Below are 21,243 nucleotides of genomic sequence, written 5' to 3' on the forward strand. Positions count from 1 at the left end.
TGCTTCCACATCCTCATCCTTTCTTGAGAGTGCATCTACCACAACATTTTTCTTCCCTTTTTTGTAGATGATTTTAAAGTCATAACCCAACATCTTTGTGACCCATTTTTGTTGCTCTTCAGAGGATAATCGTTGTTCTAAAAAGTATTTAAGATTATCATGATCTGTTTTTACCTTGAAGTGTCTTCCCATTAGGTAGGGTCGCCATTTCTTAAGTGCATGTAGTATTGCCAACATTTCCTTCTCATAAATAGCTTTGTGTAAATACTTTCCTTTGATTGGACAACTTTTGAAAGCAATGGGTCTTTCATCTTGCATTAAAACAATATCAATTCAATTTCCTGAAGCATCACATTCGAAAATAAAGGTTTTTGTGAAGTCTGATGTAGCTAAGACTGGTGCTTGGCACATTGCCTCTTTAAGATGTTCGAAGGCCTTTGTTGCTTCTAAAGTCCATGAAAATGCATCTTTCTTCAATAATGTTGGTAGAGGTGCTGCTATTCTCCCATAGTTCTTAATAGACTTGTAATAATATCTTGTCAACTCGAGAAATCCTCACAGATGCTTTATGGATGTGGGGATTTTCCATTCCTTAATGGCTTTAAATTTGATAGGGTCTACTTTAACACCTTCATGAGATACAATATGACCCAGATATTCCACCTCTTATACTCCAAAGAAACATTTGGAGCTTTCTGCATATAATTGTTTCTCCTTCAATAGTTTGAACACCCTGTCAACATGTTCAACATGATCCTTCCAAGACTTGTTGTAGATTAGTGTATCATAAAAAAAATACTAACACAAATTTTCAAAGGAAGGGTTTGAAAATGGAATTCATCAAACCTTGAAATCTAGAAGGTGCATTGGTAAGGCCAAAAGGCATGACCAAAAATTCATAATGACCCTCATGAGTTCTAAATGTTGTTTTCAGAATGTCTTCAGTCTTCATTCTGATTTGATGATATCCTGAACGAAGATCCAATTTGGTGAAGTAAATTGATCCATGCAATTCATCCAATAATTCATCAATAACAGGAATGGGAAATTTATCTTTAATAGTGAGCTTGTTGAGCTCCCTATAAACTGGACACATGTGCCGTGATCCATCCTTCTTGTGCACCAATACTATTGGAGTAGAGAAAGAACTTTGACTAGGTTGAATTATACCAACCTCTAGCATTTTTGCAACCATACGTTCAATTTCACTCTTTTGGGCATAAGAATATCTGTAAGGCCTGATGTTTGGAGGAACACTTCCTGGAATCAAATGAATAGCATGATCATGATCACGAATAGGTGGGAGGCCTTTGGGAGTCTCAAATACCTTGGAATGGTTGTCCGAGACTTTTTGGAGATCTGGAGAAATAGATGATTTTGATGTGGGAACCTCTAGTGAGCATAATTGTGAAATTATGCCTCATTGTTCCTTCTTTATAAGCTTTTTCATACCGTTGGAGCTGATTATCTTTCCCGGTTTCCCTGCAATACCCCTTAATTCAACTTCCTTTCCTTTCACACAAAATTTCATGAAAAGTTTTTGGAAATTAAAAGCTATTGTACCCAAGGATCGTAGCCATTGGACTTCTAGTACAACATCAACACCACCCATTGGAATGGAAATCATTGGGCTATTCAATACATATTCTCCCATGGATAGCTTGATATTATGGCACTTTCCAGAGCAATTTATGGTTCCTCCACTTGCAACCATCACTTGACACTCTGGTGTTGGATATAGGAAGCAATTCAATTCCTTGGCTACCTTAAAATGAATAAAATTATGGGTACTTCCCGAATCAATCAACACTATTACCTTTTTCTTCTTGATATGTCCTTCTATCTTGATAGTTTGAGGAGTGGTAATTCCAGCCAATGCATTACAAGATATGGTCAGATTCATTTCTTCTTTATCTAGGGTTTGTTCCTGGAGTATATCCTCTTCTTTTGACATTTCTTGTTCCTTTTCTTCTTCCTCTTCAAAATCTATGTAGAATAATTTATTCTCAACAAACTTATGAATTTTAGTGTATTTGCTATCACAACTGTAACAAAGTCCTTTTCCTCTTTTCTATTCCAATTTTTGTGGTGTTAACCTTGTAGGTTGTGGAAGGCTAGGAGCAACAACACTTCCATCTTTATAGTTGTGAGTGGTAGGCTTTCCGGTTGCCATAATTTTGCTTTCCATTTTTCTTGCCAACCTAAATGCCTTCTCCAATGAATCAAGTTCCCAAAGGCGAACCTAATGTTGGATATTATTCTTTAAAGTCCCTATGAACACATCAATACTATGATCCTCTGCAATATCTTTTACCCTTATGTTCAATTTTGGAAGTCCTCATTGTGCTCCATCATTGAACCCTTTTGTTTGAGATTTATCATTTGGATAAAAAAGGTGTTGCTTTTTGTATCCTCATAATGTGATATCATTTCTTCCGTAAAAATTGCCCAAGTGACAATTTTTTTACGAGAGCAAAGCCATCGATACCATACAAACTAATTTGGTTCCAAATATAAAGTTGCAATACATACCTTTTGTGTGTTTTTCACATTATGAAGATCGAAAAATTGCTCCATCTGTAGTATCCATGTTTTGGGATCCTTGCCATCAAACTTCCTCATATCAATTTTTGGAACATGGTGGGTCTTCAATCCAACATTAGAGTCTATGAAATCATGATTAACATTTCTTTTGTTCTCATCATGAGTTTCCTTTACTACCCTTTCACCATTAGTAATCATTTCTTGTAGAAACTTATTCAAATTTATCTTCAATTATTTCATCTTAGCGTCTATGCCATCCATCTTAACTTGCATTCCACTCATATTAACTTCCACGCCATTCATCTTGGCTTCAGTTACCTTTTGTGAGAGTGAAATTTATTGTACTTGGTCTTGTAATTTTGATATATCATGTTGCATTTCTTCCTCTTCTTCACGAGTCATACTAGAGCTTTCAGGTTTCTTACTAGGTGTTTCCATTTTCTTTCTTCAGGGCATCAATTAATGCTAATAATTCTTCACTATTCCCTTTGAATTCCTTCAAACTATTTTTTCAAACCAATCTTATGCAAAATTTTAAAAAAACTACACACCTTTTTTTCACTTTGTAAGAGATCGATATTGAATCTGTTGTATCTTTGTAACGACAGATCTCGAATATCTGAAATCACGTCGTGCAGTATCCCTTTGAGTCGTATTTCTAACCTCACAAGTCTGATCAAGATTGGATTCTCCAAGGAAGAGTTATGCCAAATCTCCCATAGTGACCTGATTATAGACTAGTTCAGTAGAGCGAACTTGTACGAAGTGCAACATGTCATTGTTTCGACCTTAGTACCTGAAACTAATAAAAAAAAACTATAGGCCGTCCACTTTTTAAAACTTCTTACGAAATTTCCATCTGAAGCTCAGAACAAAAGTTATGATAATTTTCCCCAAGTCACTTGTTTGGAATGTAATTCGGGAGTCTGCAAAAACCCTAACTTCCTAAGATCATATCTTTGAAAATATAGTGTGACTAGCTATGAAATTCGGACCCGAAGTTCAGAACGATTTTGGCTCAAATGGGTTTTTTTTAGCTTCTGAAACGCGCAAAAAAAAATTTCTATCGAAAATGCCACGATGACCTGTTTGGAGCAACGAAACCCTAGAATCCAAAGCTCAGATACCAAATGTTAGGAAACCAGCTCACAAAAGATCGAAAAGATAGATCAATGCCTTAGAATTCAACCTCTTCGAGGGGGAAACCTCCTTAACATTACACAAATGAACAATTCTTGGATGATACAAATGACTAAACCTCCCTTCTATATATAGGAGTCTAAGGGGTCACAATATAATCAAGTCGACCTAACATTAATAACATAAGGGCACAACAATAACAATAGTGGGTTTCTATGGGGCACACTAATAACAATATGGGGACAATAGGGGCACAATAATAACAATAAAGGATACAATGACAATAGTAATGGGGGAATCACTAGTATTATAGGGATCTAATAGGAGATAATTTAGGGACTTTATCCCTACTACAGGAGGATCAATATTGGATAATAAATCAACAAGATATTATGAAATTATTGCATAGGTTCTGGAGCTCTAATGATTGAGAAAATCTAGGAATGTGTTCCCTGCCATTTAATGCAGATTCCTAGTGTTGGGAACCATATCCACTATTTGAGGGGTTTTGGAGGGAAAATCTTCCTCCTTTCATGGGGAATTCTTGCTAATAATTTTTTATAAGTACCAAGTTGAATTTTCCTCTAGGGGTGGATTTTTATTATTCTTCTTGTGGAGAGAACTCATATTTTTGTAGCTCCACTTTCATTTCTTGTAGGGATGTAATTGTATTGATGGAAATAATGAATATTGATGCCATGTTCAGCTTCAAAATCTTGGTCTCCTTCATAGGACTCTGAGTTTCCTTGGGCTTGGCCATCCCAGGAGCCTCAGAGCCCCTTTTTATCAATTACTTTTCTTCCTTTCACTTTTTATTCACATTCATCTCTTGTTCTTGTCTTTTTCTATGTATGCATTTAGTATTGATGATTTCTTATTGTAGGATTGGGTTAAATGGTTGAAGCAAGTTCTTTTGCAGGATCAAAAGCATTATTTCATCATTTGAACAACTTTGGAATGTCATTGTAGTCATTGAGCTACTTGGATTAGTTTGCTTATTTCCAAATCTAAATCTCTGGAAGTCCCTTGTGGCAAATAGTAATAAATTTTTTCTATTTTTTAGAACATGATAATGAGCTTCAATCAAGTTGATTCCACTTGCATTAGATCACCAAAGCATTCTAGTTAATAGAAAAATTTACCCCATTGCATTCACACTTGATTAGGTTATGCATTTGATAGATTAACTAGCTCACTAGTTCTCAAGTTTCTGTATTTTAGACTAGTAATTTTCTGCTATTTTTTAACATATGTTAACAAAGGTGTTTTTGAGTTATTCCACTTGGAATGGAGACCTACGACATCCTATTCAATAAATAAAATTATCCCATCCAATTTGGATTTGATTTGCTTAGTCATTCAGTGATTTATATCTTCTCGTAGAAAACTTGTTTCTTGTAGCAGATTCTTGTTGTGTTGTTCGAACATGTATATACTTGCCCAAATTTGCTCAAAAAGGTTGGTTTTTTTCCGTTAGGGCTGAATCATGACCCCTAGGATCTAAAAAAATGTTTGAGGAGGAATAAACACCACTTAGTACTTTCCTTTTTACCCATGCAAAACATCTCAGTGAATTAAGTTAATGGACAAAGTTATTAATTGGATAATGCAATATTGATTTTCTTGATTGCCACATCTAATGAACTTTGTCAATGCCACATCCAAAGAAATTTTTCAATGGATCTAAACTATTTGAAATGTAGATTAATATTTAGTTAATGATATTTAATTTAATAAATGAGAATATTTTTTCCTTCTTTGTATTTCATTTCTTGCAATAGGTTAAGGTTTCCATTTCGAGCATTTCCATTTCTGCAACTAGTTAAGATTTTATTTCATTACATGCACTTGATTACTTCATGACAACAAAGGAAGGACACATTGTATGCTTCACATAGTGTGCCGATACCTCTTAAGTTTGTACGAACCCCGGGTTGATAATTAAAATTGGTAGTCTTGGGAGTTGCAACATCCTTGTTGCAATACTCAGGCTCATCACTTTTTGGCGCCATTGCTGGGGAGGTGTCAAAGTTTGCATTGTTTTCTTCCCTAGTTTATTCATTTCTTTTTACTTTCTACAAAAACAAAAAAATTCATTAGGCATATTTCATTTCAAGAACATAAAATTGCATTGCATTAGAATTCTTATTCAAACAAAATTTCTCCAACACTAACCCCCCAATTTGCTCATGTGGTGTAGTAAGAGCCACGTCACCATTCATGTTTGCAGGTAGAAGAAGAAGAGGTGACAAAGAAGGTCAGAGAAATGGATGGAGATGATGACAATGAGGAAGATCCTCTTGGATTTCCCATTCAAGATATTGATGTTAGTGTGCACATGAATAACATCCCTCCATATTTTATTCCAAATTTTCTTGGTCTAAGGTAAGAGGATTCAGAAACCTTTCTCTTTGAATTTGAAATTGTTTGTAGATCTTATGGTTACTTATGAAGCACTCAAAAATTGATATTGTTTCTGAAAATATTGAAGGATAGAGCTCTTAAATGATTCATGAGTTTAGAGACTAATTCAATAAGATCATGGAATGATATGAAAAAGATATTTCTAGAAAAATATAAAGGTCATGATCTTAAAGAAGAAATCCTTAGAATGAATAAAAAATAAGATGAGAACCTTGAGGATATAATAGAGAGGTTTATGTATAATATGAATAGGGAAAAACTACATCATTTAGGATCCGACACACTAAAAACCCTTTTACTTAGAACAATTAGGGATGAATGGATTGATCTCCCTGATCTCATGAGTAGAGGTGTTGTATACCAATTATCCTTTGAAGAAATTTGTGAAACATGCAAACACATATCAAGAGGAAGGGTAAGAGTAAGTATATTAGCATCAAGATCAGTAAGTCAAGCTAAACTTGGAAATTTGCTTGATAACTTTAAAACATAAATTCTTAACAATCTAACTAAACAAGTAGAAATGTTAAGAATACAAAATAAGAAAGAAAAAGATGTTGATATTTGTGTTGTCCATGCAGAATCACATGATGTTAAATATTGGCCCTCATTATTAAGGTTGAAGAAAGTTTACCAAGAGGACAATGGATCAAGTCAATTTCCAATACAACTATGTTATGTAACCCCAAGAGGACCATGGCAACCTATTCAACCTGATATGATGTAAGAGACTAATTTACAATTTCAAGCTTATGCACATCCATCTCAAAGTAATTGGAACACACACTTTCCTTGTCAACCTTGGCCATCTCAACCTCAAAACCAATCTTGGCAAAAAGGTTGGCAATGAACTTATGGGAGTCATCTAGAACATCTTGAATATTTTCCTCAATATCCTCCATACCCAAATCCATTCTATCCCTACCATTCACCTCCACCACAACCACAACCCCAACCACATCCATCTCAAAGATCCATTCCCACTCAACTACCTGTACCACCATTTCCAAACCCACACAAGGAAGTAGCTCAACCCACTTACAATGTTGAGGCACAACACTTCCAAAAATATCCTCTTGATGTCAATGGTATTCATATTAGCTCAAGAAGAGCATTGCAAAAAAGAGATTCTCTTAATGTCATTGAATGACAACATTCAGAAAAAGAAGTTTCAAATGAGAAGACCAAAGACTCATGGGCTGCACTTGATGAAGAGTAAACATAAAAATCCGAGATTGAGAAAGTTCTCTCATGTTTACCCTAAGATCTTCCATGTGTTCAAGAGAATAATTAGCAGAAAGAAGCAGATATGAGCCTCATGGAAGAAGAAGACATCCAAGATGATCCAAATCATCAAGTGAACCAAGGGCATCAAAACTATATTGCAATATGGTTCCAGACAATCAGTAATTTGTAGCCACATACTCTTATTCAACAATTCCTAATCTCATCTCAATCAAATCATTTGGTCTCTAAAATTCAGGTACATGTCAAATCATATATTTCAAGCCTACACATCAGTTTATCTGTCATTTTGATGTGCACATGGCTCCATTGGAACTATTCTTATACTTGAAAGAGATTTTGTTTTTCAAGTAGACTAGGATAGAAAAAAATAAAAAATGGAAAATAAGAGAAAAAAATAAAATATCAGGTGAAAACCTCCTTTGAGGTGCTTGAAATTGGCTCATTGGTTGAAAACCTCCATAAGGCGGTCAATGGGTTGGGATAAAAGAGAAAAAAGAGAAAAAGAAAATATCCTAGGTGAAAACCTCCTTTGAGGAACCTAGGAAAACCTACTAGTTGAAAACTCATTGAGGCAGCTAGTAGCCCCGGAAGATAAAAAAGAAAAAGAAAAAAGAAAAAATATTTTCTCAATGTCTCTCTCTCTCATGAGTGTTGGCACTCTCCAACCTCTGCAAGCAACAAAACAAGTTAACCACCAAAAGAAAAGTTGATCAAAAGCCTAGTCAAAGGAAGTCAAACTTTGACTTTCTTCTCCTTTGCTCAGATGCTACAGAAAGACCATGGCCATGCCAATCCATCACCCTCATCTATTCCACCATCCACTCATCATTCCCAAGCTTTTACCACTCATTTTACTTGTTTTCCTAAAATGCTATAGGAAGGCTCTGTTTTGCTATAGATAAGTAAAAATACATAGAGCAGAAAATTATTTTTGGCATATCTTGAAAATTGTGCATCGATTTGCCAAGTTGTTTTAGGGGGAAATTCATATGGATGATACCAACATTCCCAAGCAATTTCAGCAAATTACAGTGCACACTTTTCGAGAAATTGACCTCCATCACCTACAACCATTTTCAAATTTTCTCAATATTCATGCATCCATTTTCCAAGTTGTTTCATGGGGATATGCACGTGGATGATGGTAACATGGCCAAGAAATTCAACAAATTCCAGTCCACAGTGTTCGAGAAATCAACCCCCATCACTAATCTGATTTAGAATATTATATTGATGTGCTAAGATCCTCCTCAGATTAGAAACAAAATTCTTTCATTGTGCTTAAGGATTCATGAAATTTTGCAAGTGAAATGATGAGTTTTTATGTTAATTTTATGAGCAATTTAACATAAACAAGAGACTGAACAACATCATAAACATGTACCAAACAACATCAAAAATACATTACAACAAGAACATGATGTTATGAAACTAGCTCACAAAAAGATAGAAAAGATAGATAAACACCTTCAAAATAACCCTCTTCGAGGGGACAACCTCTTTTACATTACACAAATGAACAATTCTTGGATGATACAAATGACAAGACCTCCTTTCTATATATAGGAGTCTAAGGGGTAATAATATAATCAGAGTCGACATAACAATAATAATGTAAGGGCATAATAATAACAATAATGAGATTCTATGGGGCACAATAATAACAATATGGGGACTACATGGGCACAACAATATAATAAGGGGGTTGTACTAATAACAATAAGGGGTTACACTAGTAGTATAGGGACCTAACATGCCTCTCTCCTTAAAAAGTGTTGTCCTCAACGCTCGAGTAGTTCTTGATGCTTTTATATAAAATTCTCATCCTTCCATGTGGAATCTTCAATGGGTAAGTTCTTCCACTTGATGAGATACTCTGAAATTGATAAATTTCGTAGCTGTCGACTTCTTGGTTCTGTGAATGATTTAGGTTCTAATATGATTTTTCCTTCCTTGTCAAGTTCTAGCAATATTGTTGGAACTGTGATCTTCAGCAACTTTTGAATAAGTTCCCACCCTGCTTTGCCATTCTTCCATTCATCCCTTGCTTTGTTTATCAAATTTGGTTGGATAATTATACCAACCTCTGCCATTTATGCAGCCATATGTTCAATTTCACTCCTTTGGGCATATGGATATCTATAAGGTCTGATGTTTGGAGGAACACTTCTTGGAATCAAATGAATAGCATGATCATGATCATGAATACGTGGGAGACCTTTGGGAGTCTCAAATACCTTGGAATGATTGGCCAAGACTTTTTGGAGATCTGGAGAAATAGATGATTTCGATGTGGGAACCATTAGTGAACATAATTGTGTAATTACATCTCATTGTTCTTTCTTTATAAGCTTTGTCATTCTGTTAGAGTTGATTATCTTTCCTGGTTTCCCTGTGATACCCCTTAATTCAACTTCCTTTCCTTCCAAAGAAAATTTCATGAAAATTTCTTAAAAATTAAAAGCTATTGTACCCAAGGATTGTAACCATTGGACTCCTAGTACAAAATCAGCACCACCCATTGGAAAGGAAAGCATTGGGCTATTCAATACATATTCTCCCATGGATAGCTTGATATTATGGCACTTTCTAAAGTAATTTATGGTTCCTCCACTTACAACCATCACTTGACACTCTAGTGCTGGATATAGGAAGCAATTCAATTCATTGGCTATCTTACAATGAATAAAATTATGGGTACTACCTGAATCAATCAACACTATTACCTTTTTCTTCTTGATATATCCTTCTATCTTTATAGTTTGAGGAGTGGTAATTCCGACCAATGCATTACAAGATATGGTCGGCTTAATTTCTTCTTTATCTGGGGTTGGTTCCTGGTGAGTATCCTTTTCTTTTGATGTTTCTTGATACTTTTCTTCTTGATATTTCATTTCTTAAACCTTCTTCTTCTTGATATGTCCTTCTATCTTGAGAGTTTGAGGAGTGGTAATTCCTGCCATTGCAATACAAGATATGGTCGGATTCATTTGTTCTTTCTCTAGGGTTTGTTCCCGGTGTATATCCTCTCCTTTTGACATTTCTTGATCCTTTTTGTCATTAGGAGGCCTTTCTTGTAGCAGCTTTGTCCCACCTTCCTTCAAACCTTCCATGTATTTCTTCAAATCTTCCATGCCTTTCTTCCAATATGCTTTCATACAATCGATATCAGCTTCCATGGCATAGATAAAACTATTGATCTTTTTCTTCTCTAGAATATCATTTACCCTTATATTCAATTTTTGAAAGTCCTCAATGTGCTCTGCCATTGAACCCTTTTGTTTGAGATTTGTAAATTGGCTAAAGAAGGTGTTTCTCTTTGTATCCTCATAATGTGCTATCATTTCCTCCATGAAAATTGACCATGTGAGGAGTGGTTTACGAGAACAAAGCCCTTTATACCATAAAAATTGATTTGGTTCTAAATAATTAGATGCAATACATACCTTTTGTAATAATGGTACACCATGTAGATCAAAACATTTCTCCATCTGTAGTATCAAATTTACCGGATCCTTGCCATCAAACTTCCTCATCTCGCGTTTTCTTGATTTTAGGAGCTCGATATTGAAGCAACTGTAACTCTATAATTTCAAATCTTTAAGTTATGGAAGAATGGCCTATAATCTCCCTCTTAGTTGTCTTTCTAAATCTGAAAGTCTGATCTCAATTGGATTCCTGAAGAAAGATTTATTCCCAATCTCCCGCGATGACCTAATTATAGACTAGTTCAGTGGAGTGAACTTGTACGACGTGGCACATGTCACTTTTTCAACCTTAGGTTCTAAAAATTGTATGCAAACAAAATAAAGTCCGTCTTCTTTCTGCAACTTCTTACGAAATTTCAATTTGATGCTCAGAGAGAAAGTTATGATGATTTTCCCAAGGTCACTTGTTTAGGATGTAATTCGGGAGTTTGCAAAAACCCTAACTTCCTCAGATCATATATATGAAAATATAGCGAGCCAGGATTTTAAATTCAGACCCATAGTTCAAAACGATTTCATCTCAAAGGGTTTTTTTTTTAGCTTTTGAAACATCGCATAAAAAACGTTATAGCGAAAATTCCACGATGACCTATTTGGAGTAGCAAAACCCTAGAATCCAAAGCTTTGATACCAAATGTTATGAAACCCGCTCACAAAAAGATAGAAAACATAGATAGACACCTTCAAAATAAGCCTCTTTGAGAGGGAAAACTCCTTTACATTACACAAATGAACAATTCTTGGATGATACAAATGACAAGGCCTCCTTTCTATATATAGGAGTCTAAGGGGTCATAATATAATCAGAGCCAACATAACAATAATAATGTTAGGGCACAATAATAATAATAGTGGGCTTCTATGGGGCACGATAATAACAATATGGGGACTACATGGGCACAAAAATATAATAAGGGAGTTGTACTAATAACAATAAGGGGTTACACTAGTAGTATAGGGACCTAGCACATGATAAAGGAGTTCACCCCTCCTGGGATACGTCTCCTTGGTCCAGCTTCCAATGGTTTGGGCCTCTCTATTATGCTCAAAAGTGTAAAATTATGTGTTCACAATGCTCCAATGCTTCTAAAACCTGCTCCAATGAGGCCAAAATACTAAAAAATTGTACCTTAGCCTCTTTCTCCTCCTCATTTGATCGAAAACTTCCTTAGTTATGACTTCTGTCAGTCTTTCCACAATTTCCTCCTCCAAATCTAGCTAACTGCTAGTTAAATTCATTATCTGGAGTTAATTTTAGAAGTTTTGTCGAAATTGGCGGTCCCACCAACTTCCTCACCTATCTCAGAGTTAAGGCCAAGTGATCACATGCAAGGTGGTTAGGTTTGGCAGTTAAGGCAATGGTTCCGGCAGCTCCATCGGAAATTCTAATTGGTGAGAATCGGCGGGTCTTATGGTTTGTGAACGCGGTCGTGGGCAATGTGCGATTGCGATAAGCGGCGGACCCGATGGAACTATCAACTGCAGTATAATCTATATCGCATCTGAAACATATCGCAATCGGTGGAGTCAGAGGTAATATATATATATATATATATATATATATATATATATATATATATATATATATATATATATATATATATATATATATATATATATATACAAGAGACTCTACAATGTGCAATCTGTGATTGCGATATCGCATCGCAGCCTAGTACACTGGGGGCCGATTCTTTAATCGCCAAACCGCCTGAGATATGTTAGTTAAGAAACAATGTGTAGGCAGAGTGGTTAGTCCTTTGGTCTATTGTGTGGGAGGTCACAGGGTTGAGCCCGACCTACGACCTATCTTGCCAACAAAATTTTGATCGACCATTAGGAGGACACGTGGCGGCCTCCGGCTTAGCCACGTGTCACCTCCTTATTGGTCCAAACCTAAAACATGTGGACCAATGAAATTTTGACACTTTTCACCTTCTAATTCTCCATGTGTAAGGAATATTCTTTTTGTTGACTGGGCTGTATGGATGCCTAGTCAGCATCCCTGTCAGCTCCTACAACAAAATTGCCTGTTTGGGAAAATGAACAAATCGTGTTTCTGGGAGCATACAATGTCTGTTTCACGTGAAACGAGTTGTGTCAGATTATGGATGACGTGAACTACACGGTTGTTTAGGTTCCACACCATGCCGCCGAATTTGATTTTTAAGCATAATTTTGAGCACCTGATCACTCCTCTCCACTAGAAGCCTTTTAGACCCCAAAAGATCACTTTCAGTTGTCTAACAGATGAGGGTACAGTTCCCTCACCTTTCCAATCTCGATCCATTTATCATTGATTTGGAACTTTTGATCTACACGATGCTTGTCGTGCCTTGCTTTGTACTTGTCTTTGCCCTTTTCAAGCTGATCTTGCACTGTTTGATGTACCATTTGGAGTTGTTCAATGAACTCTTTGGCTTTGTCCATGTTACTAGCAGTAGCAACATCCTTCTTACCAAGATGATACAACACATTATGATGCAAATTGTAAACAAATTCCTCTACTTGATTCCTTTGTCTCAATCTTGAATATACATCTTGAAAGTATGTATTTTTTTAAACATAACTTTCATGTAAAACAACATAATGCTTAAGGAAAGTAGTTATACAAAATATAGGTCTAGAAAGTACATCAATGGACTTGTCACTTATACCTTTCTTATACCTTTTGACTGAGTGGAATAGTAGAAGAGTACCCATTCAATGGAAGTGCCTTTGTCGCTGCAACTTAAACACTACACCATTGCAAATTTCTAAATGAAATGAAATGAGCTTACCATATTGCATAAAGACTGCACCCATGGCATAGTTTCACACATCAACCTGAAATTTAAATGACTTTTTCAAGTTTAGAAGACCAAGTATAAAGGGTTAACTGATATTTTGTCTTAAATCATAAAATGCCTCTTGTTGTTTTCCTCCCCACTAGAAGACCTTTTGCACAACTGCCAAAGAATGCAAATGAGCTACAATAGAAGAAAAATGAACAAAATCTCTCCTCCAACATTGGGTTGCTCCCAAAAAACCTCTTATCCAAATGATTATCTTAAGCATTGACCAATCCATAATGGCTTCAATCTTGGAGAAGTCTAATGTCAACTCATCTTCTCCAATATCATGGCCAAAGTACATCAACGAAGTTTTCTTCAACATATACTTTGACATCTTCAATAAGAAATGTTCTTGACACAAGACATCAAGTATTTATTTCTCATACATGACATGTTCATAATGAAATTTTCTAAAAATGAAAATGTCATCCAAGTAGACTATCATGTCTAGAAATGGTTGCAATACATCTTGCTTCATATGCATGAAAATAGTAGGAGCATGGCAAAGACAAAAAATCATAACAAGCCATTCAAACAAACCTTGCTTGGTTTTGAATTTCGTCTTCTTGAATCCCATTCAATGAAATGCTTACCATACTTCTTGGGCACCAAAACAAGAGGTGCACCACATGGTAAAAGAGAAGGTCGAGTGATCCTATTATTCAACAATCCTTGGATTTGTTTTGTTATTTCTTCACTTTCCCTTCTTAACATCCCATGCATGTCAATGTTAGAAAGAAAGATACTTTTTCTGCAACGGTATTTCATGTTGGATTCTCCTCTTGGAAGGAAATCATTTTTCTTTCTGAAACACCTCATCATCATGGTTAACTACATCAACCAAATCAATTTTCAAGTTTGAATTACAACCATCAAAAGCTTCATAATCAATTTCAGCATTGGATTTGATCATAAGAAGCACTAAATTCTTACTTGAATTCACTGGTCTTTTCATTTTCCCTGCATTAACTAATGAAAGATTTAGTTTCTTGCGACGAGCTTAGACAATATACTCCACACCATCCTTGAAAAAATGGTACTTGTTTTCATGACGATAGAAGATTTCTTTTCTATCATTGAGGTAAGGACTACCCAAAATGATATATGATGTATTCAGAGGTACATCATCTAATTCAATTTCGTCAATGAAGTTTGCTGTGATTGCAAACCGAAGAATACATTTTCTTGTAACCTGTAAGTTTGTGTCCTTGCATATCCAACCCAATGGATATGGCTTGGGATGTAAAATGGTTTGAAGATTAAGTTTCTTGACTAAGTCATCTGATATCAAATTAGATTGAGACCCACTATCAAAAAGTGTGTCGATTTTTGTATGTTTTGAGATTACCCTCACATGAAATAATTCAATCCTTGTTTCTTCATTTGGAGTGCTAGTGTGACAAATTGATATACTAGTGCTAGCAATGGATTCTTTTCCTTTTATACCCATGAATGTAATTTTAGTTTCATCACCCGAATCGGATCCCAAATCATCTTGAATGACGACAATTATCTTTTCTTTTCCTTTGTTGTTGAATTTATTTGGTTTCATTTCGGGATGAAGCTTCCAACAATGAGCTTCATCGTGACCCTCTCTGGAACAATGTTTACATATTGTTTTCTCTCCTTTCTTTTTAATGGATGCATTTTTCTTTCCCTTGAAAGCCTTTTCCTTTCCTTTACTCATAAATGTATTTTTACTACCTTCTTCTAGGGTGTTTCTCCCTCTTGCCTCAAGATGAGTGGCTTGCACACACACATCATCTAGATTATTAAGATTAAACATTAAGATAGTATGCCTAAGGTAACTGTGTAAACCCCCTATGTACTTCAGCAATGTGTCTTGTGATTTCAAATCTACACCTAACATCAAGGACCTTTTTCTGAATTCTTGGGGGTAATCTTGCACATTTTTACCTTTAAGTTATCTAAAGTTATGCCAATTCATGATGGTTTTTTGCATATAAGCTAGAGGGTAGAATTGTCTTTTGATTGTAGTAATGAAATAATTCCAAGAAATTGAGATATTATCGCATTTTTTAATCTCCTATTGGGTCTTTGATTCCCACCATACTAGTGTTGCACCCTCCATTCTCAAGGAAGCTAATTGAATATTTATGTCATCCTCTTGAAGGTTCTAAATCCTGCAATAGACCTCCAACTGATGAATCCAATTATCAAGCTTATTTGCATTCACTTCACCATTATACATGGGTAGCTCAAATTTAACATCAAGTTTTAAAAAATGTGATTTACTGGTTCCTTTTGAAGTATGATGATGAGTATGAGTAAGGGTTGTGTTAGTGGAAGAGGGTGAAGATGCTTGTGAAGAAGAAGATGAAGATGATGGTGGAGAGGGTGGAGGTTTGTCTCCATTTACATTACCTCCTTTTCCATTACCTCCTCCTAAAGAGCCTTCTCCTTTGGGAGGTTTGGTATTTCTCTCTTCATAGAGGACATTTACCATCTTTGTCATATCAAAGAAATCCTTTTTGAAGGTCTTCTAATCATCTGTCATGTTTGTAGGTTCTCCTTCATGAGACATGATCTCTGGAGTCTCAATTGCAACTCGAGGCTGAATTGGTGTTGGAGATTTGGCAACATTGCTCTCCTTCCCCTTGACCCAACTTTAGGGCTTCCAACCAGTTTCCCTTCTTCTCTTTTGAGTTTTAACCTTTTAAGCATGACATAAACTTGCAAATAGTTAAATCCTTCTTTCACAAAGAAAACCTAGAGCACTGATACAAAAATGATCCGATTTAGAATACTAGATTGCTGTGCTAAAATCCTCCTTATATTAGAAACAAAATGCTTTCATTGTGCTTAAGGATTCATGAATTTTTGCAAGTGAAATGATGAGTTTTTATGTTAATTTTATGAGAAATTTAACATAAATAAGAGATTGAACAACAACTTAAACATGTACAAAACATCATCAAAAACAAATTACAATGGGAACATGATAAAGGAGTTCAACCTCCTGGGCTACGTCTCCTTGGTCTAGCTTCCAATGGTTTGGGCCTCTCTATTATGCTCAAAAGTGTAAAAATATGTGTTTACAATGCTCCAATGCTTCTGAAACCTACTCCAATGAGTCTAACATACTAAAAATTGGTACCTCAGCCTCTTTCTCCTCCTCATTTTGTCGAAAACTGCCTTAGTTATGACTTATGCTAGTCTTTCCACAATTTCCTCCTCCAAATCTGGCTAACTTCTAATTAAATTTATTATCTGGAGTTAATTATGACAATTCCGTCGAAATTAGCGGTCCCGCCAACTTCCCCACATATCTTGCGGTTAAGGCTGAGTGGTCACATGCAAGATGGTTAGGTCCAACGATTAAGGGGACAGTTCCAAAAGCTACATTTCAAATCTCAATTAGCGAGTCTTATGGTTTGTGAACGGTTGTGGGCAATGTGTGATTACGATAAGTGGCGGACCCAACGAAACTATCAATTGCAGTATAATCTACATTGAATCCGGAACATATCGGAATTAGCAGAGTCAGAGGTAATATATGTATATATGGGACTCTGCAATGTGTGATCTATGATTGTGATATCGCATCGCAACCTGGTATGCTGCGATTTGTGATTGCAATATCGCATCGAAACCTGGTATCCTAGGGGTCAATTCTTTAATCACTGGCCATCCTGTGATATGTTAGTTAAGAAACAATGTGTAGGTAGCGTGGTTAGTCCTTTCGTATAGTGTGTGGGAGGTCGTGGGGTCGAGCTCGACCTCCGAACTATCTTGCCAACAAAATCTTGATCGACCGTTAGGAGGACATGTGGCGGCCTTCGACTTAGCCACGTGTCACCTCCTTATTGGTCCAAACCCAAAACACGTGGACCAATGAAATTCTGACACTTTTCACCTTCCAATTTGCCACTTGCAAGGAATATTCTAAGGATATTCCATAGAATATTCTTTTTTTCTAACTGGGATGTATGGATGTCCGGTCAACATCCCTGTCAGCTCCTGTACCAAATTTTCTTGTTTGAGAAAACGGACAGATCGCGTTTCTAGGAGCATATGGTGTGTGTTTGACGTGAAACAAGTTTCATCAGATTCAGGATGACGAGCACTACACATTCGTTCAGGTTCCACAAAATTCTGGTGACTTTTTTTTTTAGCATAATTTTGGGCACCTGATCAATCACATACAACCATTTTTAATTTTTCTCGATATTCATGCATCCATTGGCCAAGATTATTTTATGGGGAGGTGCATAAGCAAGATGGAAAAATGTTGAAAAGAATTCAAGTCAATCCAGTATACCATTTGGGATATATGGGCAAAACAAGTCTGCTATAGTTTGTTATAGGATGTTGCTACATGATTCCCTGTAATGCTACATGTTTGCTACATGATTCCATGTACTGCTACAGGATGTCTTGTACTGCTATAGGATGTCTTGTACTGCTACAGGATGTCTTGTACTGCTATAGGATGTCTTGTACTGCTACAGGAAGCTGGTTGCGGGGTTTTGGAGGAAAACAATGGTGAGATGAAGTGTTGGAAGGGTGTATGACAGTTGTGAAAAGTGTGGGGAAGGCGAACATCACCCATGGCCAATCCTAGCACATCAAGAAGGTCAGATTTGAATAATACAACTTGCTCACGGTAATTAGAAGATAAAGGTTTAGAATATGGGCTAGCATCCATCAACTCCAACAACAGGATATTGAATGCCCGAAAGAGGCCTACACACAAAAAAAGTTACATCAATAAAAAAAAACATCATGCTATGAAGACCTATGCATCAACAAACAAAGGAAGTCAACACCTCTGAAATCATCATATTATGAAGCTCAACAACAGAATTTTAGCCAAGGATCTAAAGCAAGAACAACAAAACAACAAAAAACCTAGGAGACCTCCAGATTCAATGCTATCAACAAGAAGACCTCCAACAGATTATCACATGCATATTTAAGATCATTAGCAATAGCTTCAGGACCACTAAAGGAAACTTCAACATTCATATCAGCAGCATCAATATCACTTGTAAAAACACATCAAGGGTAAGGCTCAGGTATGCAATCCTTTAAACCTTTCTTACAAACTTATTTTAGCTTTAAAAACATTGCAAGTGTATGAAGGAATTTTTTTTTATAGGCAAGATTACTAGCAGAGAAACCTCGGTCTTATCTAGCAATTAACTTCACTTTTCCACCAAGATACCCACACATTGGGGAGAGGACAAGATAAAAGTGAAAAGGACTTAAGAAAGTGGGAAGTAATTTTTTAGTCATGATGGAAGACAAGGAGTATGAAGGGGTAGGTGAGGGCAAACCCATTTAACTCATAGCAATTTGAGTTTATTTTGCAGGCAATAAAAAATAGAGAAAAGTTCAAAAAAAGAGAAAAATAATGGAAAAAATGAAAAAAGAAGAATGAAAGAAAAAAAAATAAATAAATAAAAGGTGGACCCAACACCTCTTGGAATGCAAAATTTAGTTTCTATAGGATTCATGTGTGTGGCTCATTACAGTTGAAGAACTACTTGAGGGAAAGAAGCAACCTCAACCTACAGTAGGGCTTCCTTGGGAAACTGAGATAGAAAAATGTAGTAGCAAGAAGAGAAGCATAAATAACATCAAATAGACTAGAAAACAAAGAATGAAACATGTCAGCATACATGAATAACAACAAGGTGAGAAGGATGAATAGGTTTCTCAAAGGATGAGCAACAGTTTCATCAGGGGGGTATGATGGGTCTCCAAATTAGACATAAATTAAGGTCCATCTAACCTTTTGTAGGCACATGAAGTCTATATTAGACCTCTGCTTCTACACTTAATATTGTTTTTTAGCTTTAATATGTTCATTAGGAAGTTTTATGGATAATTGCATATTTGTGCCTAATATTATTTATTTTTGTAGAATATTGTGAGAATATTGGGCATATTATAGAGATTTGGAGGAGGAGATAATTTAGGTACTTTCTCCCTACTACAGGAGGACCAATATTGTATAATAAATCAACAAGATATTTTGAAATTATTGCACAGATTCTAGAGCTCCAATGATTGCTAAAATCTATGAATGTGTTCCCTATCATTTAATGCAGATTCCTAGTGTTGGGAACCAGATCCATTATTTGAGGGATTTTGGAGGGGAAATATTCCTTATTTCATGGGGAATGCTTCCTAATCATTTTTTATAAGTACCAAGTGGAATTTTCCTCTACGGGTGGAATTTTTTTATTCTTCTTGTGGAGAGAACTTGTATTTTTACAGCTCCACTTTCTTTTCTTGCAGGGATGTAATTGTATTGATGGAAATAATGAATATTAGTGCCATGTTCAGCTTCTAAATCTTGGTATCCTTTATAAGAATTTGATTTTCCTTGGGCTTTGCCATCCCAGGAGCCTCAGAGCCCTTTTGTATCATTTACTTTTGTTCCTTTCACTTCTTATTCACATGCATATCTTGTTCTTGTCTTTTTCTATTTCTATATTTAGTATTGATGATTTCTTGTTGTAGGATTGGGTTAAATGGTTGAAGTAAGTTATTTTGTAGGAATAAAAGACATGATTTCATCCTTTGAACAGCTTTGGAAGGTCATAGTAATCATTGAGGTACTTGGATTAGTTTTCTTATTCCAAAATCTAAATTTCTAGAAGTTCCTTGTGGCAAATAGTAGTAAATTTCTGCTATTTCTTAGAACATGCTAACAAGATTCAATCAAGTTGATTCCACTTGAGTTAGATCACAAAAAAATTACGGTTAATAGAAAAATTTAGCCCATTTCATTCACACTTGACTAGGCTAGGCAATTGATAGATTAACTATCTCACCAGTTCTTGAATTGCTAGATTTTAGACTAGTGTTTCTGCTATTTTTTAGCATGTGTTAACAAGGGTATTTTTGAGTTATTCCACTTGGAAAGGAGATCTAAGACATCCTATTCAATAGCAAAATTTTTCCCATCCAATTTGGATTTTATTTTCTTGGTCATTTAGTGAATTATATCTTCCTGTATCAAACTTGTTTCCTGTAGCAGATTCCTGTAGCACTCTTCCAACATGTATATACTTGCCCAGATTTGCTCAAAAATGTTGGTTTTTGTCCCTTAGGGTTGAATAATGACCCCTAGGCTCTAAATAAATGGTTTAGGAGGAATAAACACCACTTAGGAATTGCCTTTTTACCCATGCAAAACATCTCAGCGAATTGGGTTAATGGACAAATTTATGAATTGGATAATACAATAATGATTTTCTTGATTGCCACATCCAATGAACTCTGTCAATGGATCTAAACTCTTTGAAATGTAATGATTGATATTTAGTTAATGATATTTACTTTATGCAATTAGAATAGTTTTTCATTCGTTGTATTTTATTTCTTGCAATAGGTTAAGGTTTCCATTTTGAGCATTTCCATTTCTACAACTAGTTAGGATTTGATTTCATTACATGCACTCCATTACATCATGACAACAAAGGAAGGACACATTGTATGCTGCACATATAGTGTTGATACCTCTTAAGTTTGTATGAACCCTGGGTTGATAATTAAAGTTGGTATCCTTGGGAGTTGCAACATTCTTGTTG

The sequence above is a fragment of the Pinus tabuliformis genome, chromosome J (assembly GCF_031772625.1).
Source record: "Pinus tabuliformis cultivar Carrire ecotype Pingquan chromosome J, CPIR1, whole genome shotgun sequence".
In the NCBI taxonomy this organism is placed as follows: domain Eukaryota; kingdom Viridiplantae; phylum Streptophyta; class Pinopsida; order Pinales; family Pinaceae; genus Pinus; species Pinus tabuliformis.